The sequence below is a fragment of the Podarcis bocagei genome, assembly GCF_964188305.1.
Source record: "Podarcis bocagei genome assembly, chromosome: 2".
NCBI lineage: Eukaryota > Metazoa > Chordata > Lepidosauria > Squamata > Lacertidae > Podarcis > Podarcis bocagei.
Genome location: NC_138126.1, coordinates 48,269,667 through 48,276,430, shown reverse-complemented (window position 1 = coordinate 48,276,430; position 6,764 = coordinate 48,269,667). Strand labels below are relative to the sequence as shown.

General features: G+C 44.5%; 1 protein-coding gene across 2 annotated transcripts in view; it reads left to right on the top strand.

Moving 5' to 3' along the window:
- Positions 1-1,179: 1,179 nt before the first annotated feature.
- The window catches only part of ABHD6 (abhydrolase domain containing 6, acylglycerol lipase), a 44,794-nt gene continuing 39,209 nt past the window's right edge, over positions 1,180-6,764 (top strand). Inside the window, exon 1 of one of the 2 annotated variants that reach the window (XM_081184321.1) lies at positions 1,180-1,362. The gene's annotated coding sequence lies outside the window, so the exon portion shown is untranslated. The other variant, XM_081184319.1, reaches the window with a different exon arrangement.

The window sequence follows — 6,764 nt, the reverse complement described above, 5'->3', positions numbered from 1 at the left end:
AATGTCATTGGACCATCAGTCTCCAGTGTCATAGTCTTGTGCTGCCAGCCATGGTGGAGCTCAGTGGAGGGAGAAGCCAGCCAACCAGCTGAGTCTCAGGGAGGGGTTGGGTACTTGCCTGGAGATAGTGTCTCCACGTTCAGTCCAGTCCTAAGGTCCAGAGCATCTTAGTTCACGTAGTCAGACAACCCAGAAGTCAAGAAAGCCGAGGGTCCAATGTCATGGGAAGCAAGAAGCAGCAAGGTCTGGCCAGGAATGACAAATGTTTCCAGCAACTGACTGAGGCTGGAAACCCAGCTTAAGAAAGCTGGAGCCAGCTGGTTCTCATCCGGAGCAAGAAGGCTGATCATCAGCAGGTGTCACTTTGCCTTCTGCTCCTTCAGGCTGCTGCTCAGCAGGTGAAGCTGCCTCCTGGCCCATGACACCCAGCCTGCATGGCCAAAGCCAGAACCCTTCCACGCGTCCTTTCTATTGTGCGTCCATTGTGATGATGCTCATGATGCTATTGGTGTGGTCACATGAAATTCCACTTTGCAAAAGTTTTGGAGTGATCACACTGCTTCGTTTCCAGTCAGTGCATATCCTGCTGAAATCCCAATGTTCTGATTTCTTTTTGTCCTTTTTTCGTGCTGTAGCTCCTCCGGCAGCAATATGTGGCAGCATGGGGAAATCCACCTCAAATGCACTCTAATTGTGCCATGACTTTATTGCAGGATACATCCACCATAAAACATCCATCTGAGATGATGGAGTCCAACCACAACCTTGCCTTGTTTGCCGATTTGGACCACGTAGCAGTTAGCAACCCTCTTCTGAAATCTGGGACTAATAAGAAGTCAAGTTTTCTAGGACATGATAAATACCATGTTCTTACCATCTGAAGGTGCACCATCCAATAATGACAGGGTGTTTGCAAACGCACACATGGAAACCTGGCCACAGTCACGTGTGCCCTTTTATCCTCCTTATTACAAGTTCAGCAATACGTGTAACTACTTAATTATCACATGGTGACCTAATCAAAATTAATTTGCAACTCCCAACCTGGATCAAAATGTGTGAAATGTCAATGAAATAGACCAGGCGTGTTTTGAGGTCATTAGCTCAACTCATATTTACTTTCCTGGGTTAATGTGAAGTGTTGGCAGGTATGCCAGAACATCCCAGGTTGTCAAAGCCATAGGTGTCGTTTTACAGTGCAAACACACACACAGGGTTGTAACTGCAGCTGGCAACATGGCCTTTGAGCTAAGGAATTGTGTCCAGCAGGTGGCAGGGTTTATAATTGCTTACTCAGTCATCTGAGTCTTTTAGAAAACCCCAGGATTATCAGGCAGCACAGGCCGGGTACTTTGCACTCAGGTGAGTGAAAAGCAAGGTTTTGTGTTTGTTTTCTAAACTTCAGGATACAACACAGTTTAGATCAATGGCATGGATTCCATAGTCCAGTCAGAGGGGAACTGAATATTTTTTGGGCCTCAACACAAGTGAAGGATCCTAGGAGAACGCTGGATTTGGCAGCAAAAAGTTTGTTACAGCAGTCCTAAGAATGTCTACTCAGAGGTAAGTCCTACTGAATTCACTCGGGCTTACTTTCGGGTAAAGTGGCTTTGGATCACAGCCATACTATTTCACTCTGGCACAGGGAGCTGGTTTGTCCCCCTGCAGCCAAGCAGCAGTGATCAGTATGGCAGTGGGAGGTGCAAATGGGAATATGCAATGTGGCTAGCAAGAGGTCTGAAAGCTAGCATAGGCTGTGGAAACAGATACCGTATATCTTATTAGAGGCTACTTGAATCCAGGCAGAGCTGTCTAGCTGCATCCTTGCTTGTCTCATCATTAACTGTGACATCTGGAGCCTCTGATTGCACCAAAACAGCTGCAAATAAGGGGATAGGACAAAATACCAAGGCTAGTTAACATAGCTGGATTTGAGGGGAAACAAGCAGCAGTGTGGGTGACAAAGTAATTTTAGAGCATGGCCTTAATGGTCTTATCCTCTGCACTCTGTTGAGATTGCAATGTGTATTACTTCAGTTGTGAGACACTCACTTCACATAACTCTTCCTTGCCGGTCTCTTTACAATAGTTTTACATTCCTGATATGTTAGGGCAACAAATGAACAAAAAGCAGTTTGCTAATCCTGATCAGAAAGAAACACTGCAGGCGCCTGCACTTTTTGCAGTTTAAATGCCCTCAAATTATAGCAAATTTGTTTAGGGAAGCTTTTAATGTTTGATATAATACTGTATTTTAATATTTTTTTGGAAGCCGCCCAGAGTGGCTGGGGAAGCCCAGCCAGATGGGTGGGGTATAAATAATAAATTCTTTTTCTTCTTCTTCTTCTTATTATAGCACAATCACATATTTGGGAATAAAATGGTAACTTCTACTGCTCTAGTGCTCAATACATTTCTTTGGAAAGAAGCACTATTTTGTTGTAGAAAAGGATAATATACATTTAATATAAACATAATACATGGACATCTGAAACCATGTACATGTCTAGCCAGCCACACTGGGCTAAAAAGTCAAGGAAGGAAGGAGAGATACTGTGGTAACCTTCCCCAATCCTCCTCCTCCTCCTCTTTCTTCTTTATTGAATTTATATACCGCCCTATACCTGGAGGTCTCAGGGCGGTTCACAGAAAAATTCAACATAAAAAACAATATATATACAACAACCCAATAACATTCCACCCCCTAAAAAGACCCACATTTTGAAAGGGGATAAGATGTCAATCAGATCAACCAAAGGCCTGGTTAAAAAGGAACGTTTTTACCTGGTGCCTAAAGGTGTATAATGAAGGCACCTGGCGAACTTCCCTAGGGAGAGCATTCCACAGACAGGGAGCCACTGCAGAGAAGGCCCATTCTTGTGTTGCCATCCTCCAGACCTCTCAAGGAGGAGGCACATGAAAAACAACCTCAGAAGATGATATCAGGGTCCTGGTAGGTTCATATAGAAAGAGGCGGTCCTTGAGGTATTGTGGTCCTGAGCCATTTAAGGCTTTATAGGTCAAAACCAGCACTTTGAATTGAGCCCGGAAACTAACTGGTAGCTAGTGCAGTCACACCAGTATTGGTGTAATATGATCAAATTGTAGTGCTCTGGTGAGCAGCCTGGTTGCTGAATTCGGCACAAGCTTAAGTTTCTGAACCGTCTTCAGAGACAGCCCTATGTATAACTCATTGCAGTAATCTAACCTTGAGGTTACCAGAGCATAGGCAACAGTAGTTAGGCTATCTCTGTCCAGATAGGGCCATAGCTGAGCCACCAGCCGAAGCTGATGGAAGGCACTCCAGGCCACTGAGGCCACCTGAGCCTCGAACGACAGCCAAAGATCCAGGAGTACCCCCAAGCTACAAACCTGCTCCTTCAGAGGAAGTGTAACCCCATCAACAGCAGGCAATCTCCCACCCATCCAGTCTAGAGAACCCCCCACTAACAGTGCCTCAGTCTTATGTGGATTGAGCTTCAGTTTGTTGGCTCTCATCCAGGCCATTACTGAGGCAAGACACTGGTCCAGCGCTTCTACCGCCGCACCTGCAAATGTAAAGGAGAAATAGAGCTGAGTGTCATCAGCATACTGCTGACAACATACTCTGAATCTCCGGATAACCCCACCCAGCAGTTTCATATAGAAATTAACCAACATGGGGGATAGGATTGAGCCCTGCAGAACCCCACACTGAAGGTTCCACGGGGCTGAAGAGCATTCCCCAAGTAACACCCTCTGGGAACGACCATCCAAGTAGGGCTGGAACCGCTGCAAAGCGGTGCCACCCATCCCTAGTTCAGAGAGTCACTCCAGAAGGATACCATGGTCGATGGTATCGAAAGCCGCTGAGAGGTTGAGAAGAATTAACAGGGATGTTTCCCTTGTCTCTCTCTCAACAGAGGTCACCATACAAGGCAACCAAAGCAGTTTCTGTGCCAAAACCAGGCCGATTGAAATGGATCCAGAAAATCAGTTTCTTCCAAAAGCACTTGGATCTGGTCTGCAACCACTTGCTCCAGAACTTTGCCCAGGAAAGGGAGATTAGCAACTGGTCAGTAGTTAGTTAGGTTTTCTGAATCCAGGGAAGTATTCTTAAATAGTGGTTTTACCACTGCCTTCTTCAAACAGGCAGGAACCACCCCCTCTCGTAAGAAAGCATTGATCACCTCCCTGGCCCAGCCAGCTGTTCCCTCTCTGTTGGTTTTTATTAGCCAAGAGGGCAAGGGTCTGGTTGCTCTGACTGATGGTCTGGTTGCTCTGACTGATGGTGCAAACAAGGCAAATGTTAGCCTTTAACCTCATTACCTGTCACTGTCTGGGTACTGGTTTGGGAGCCCCTGGAGTTTGGCCTTCAAATCCAGCCCAAGCCACATGTAATGATCTCTGGTAGGCAAGCAAGCCCTGATAAGAATGACTCTCCGGCAGTTTTATGCACATAAGTTTATTTTTAAAAAGACACATCCAGAGCACAGCTTCTCGCCTGCTTGCATTTACGATGGTTGGCCAGTCTGAATCTTCGTCCATCCCGCAGCAGGAAGGACGCCAAACTCCCGCCTTTTCCCTCTTGCCCTTCCATTGCCCTCTGATCTTATCCAGTCACCTTGGACGAGGACTGAGAGGCTGGCCTGCCCCCTCCCCACTTCCACTCAACACAGACTCAGACCGCTGCTTATCTGCTGATTGCCTAGCAACGCTCTGGCTGCCTTCCAACTCTTCCTCTTCTTAGAGCTAACAGAGTCTTCCCTGGGAAGGGGGGGGGGTCGAACTGCCCTTTCTCGACTCTGTCAGCCAGCTCTCATCTGCAGAGTCGGTCTCTCGTCCACTTAATTCAATTTCTGAGTCTAACTCTTCCCCTGCGCTCTAGGAGTCCACGTTCCTGACACCATACCCCTGGAAGTGATATGGTAGGTTAGCAAACTTATTTGTTAGCAGAAAGGTCCAGACCTTTCCTGGCTTCCTGAATTGGAATATGCACATGGTGCCATATATGGAAATAGCTGACCATTTGCTCTGTGAGTTCTGGAGGGTCATTCACACAAACTCTTGCCTTATTTGAATATAGCAAGAAAAGGTAGTCTTTGTAGTTGAAAAGCGATTGCATTAAACAGACTTGAATGTGGTTCCCATTCTTACATCAGGTAGCACTGAATTCTTATGGGAGCACTTCTAAACACACTTACTAGAGAGAAAGTCCTATTAAATATAGCGGGACTTAACTTATTCTGAATAAACATGTACCATTTTGCTTGTATGCAACTGAATGGTTGAATTTCTGGACCATGTTACTTACTTTACTGTACTCGGCTACTATACAGGCAGCCCCCACCACCTTATGTGGTTACATTCCAGGACCTTGGGTGCGTAAGTGAAATAAAGTGGGCAGCAGCCACTAAAATGTTTCCCCTGCTCTTCAGATCTCTCTCCCTCTCTCTCGCCACACAACTCTCTCCTCAACTACAGTTGAAACTTTGGGGCCAGTTGGAGGCTGAAGGACATGTGGGAAAGTGACTGCTGCTGTTGCTGCTCTACGATGTGTGTCAGCTGTTAGACGGGGAAGCTGAACAGCCTAAACAAAGCCCCGGTGTACCTCCAGTCTATTTGGGGCTTCCTCCATCCTCACTGACAGTCTCTTTGGGCTCCGGGGAGGCTCCTCACGAGCCATGAGGACTCCCCAGCTCTCCCCAGCATTTCCTTTTTTTAAAAAATAATATTTTTTATTAGATTTTCCATCAAAAAAACCAAAACATTTTTACAAAATTATACATCCATTTTTAACTTAAACCCTTTTTTCTAGAACTTCCCTCAGCTTGTCTGATAATTTTCCGTTTATTTTTTTTATCCTCGTCTCACATTTCCCAATATTATATTGCACTCAAATACTCTTAATCACATCATATTTTTTAAACAATATTTCTAACAGTAATTTCACAGAGCTTGTTGAAAGCCAACGAACGTTATTTGCTCATCACAGAAATTTTTGATATACTCTGCAAATTTCTTCCAGTCCTCGGAGAATCTCTGGTCACGTTGGTTCCTAATTCTCCCCGTCAATCTGTCCATTTCTGCGTATTCCATCAGTTTCATCCTCCATTCTTTTTTCGTGGGCATCTCTTCCTGTTTCCATTTCTGTGCCAGCAAAATTCTGGCTGCTGTTACTGCATACAAAACTAATTTCACATCTTTTTTACTAATTTCATTATCCAGTATTCCCAACAAGAGAGCTTCAGGTTTTTTAACAAAAGTATATTTCAACATTTTCTTTAACTCATTATAAATCATCTCCCAGAAGCTTTTTACCTTCTTACATTCCCACCACATATGGTAAAATGTTCCTTCTGTCTCCTTACACTTCCAACATTTATTACACACTTTATACATTTTACCCAGTTTTACTGGTGTTATATACCATCTATATAACATCCTCCCCAGCATTTCCTAGTATGATTCTATTTGTTTGTTTATTTCCTGGAGCCATGTGAGTAGTACGCAGGTATGTGGGGAGGGGGGAATGCCTGAACTTCACTTCACTAGCTTTACTTTAAATTTACTCCTGTATAATTTAAAGCTTGTAGGTGAACAAACATATTCCTTAAGACAGAGTCAGGAATGATAGCACAAAAGGCAGTCTCTGTCAAACAAGTTATTCCTCTTTTAGGTTTATATAGAACATTGTATAAGGAAGAGCTGGATAATAGGTTCCTTGTGAAAAACGGATCAAAATTCTTTTTGGCAAAGAGACAATTATCTCTCGTCATAAGAAT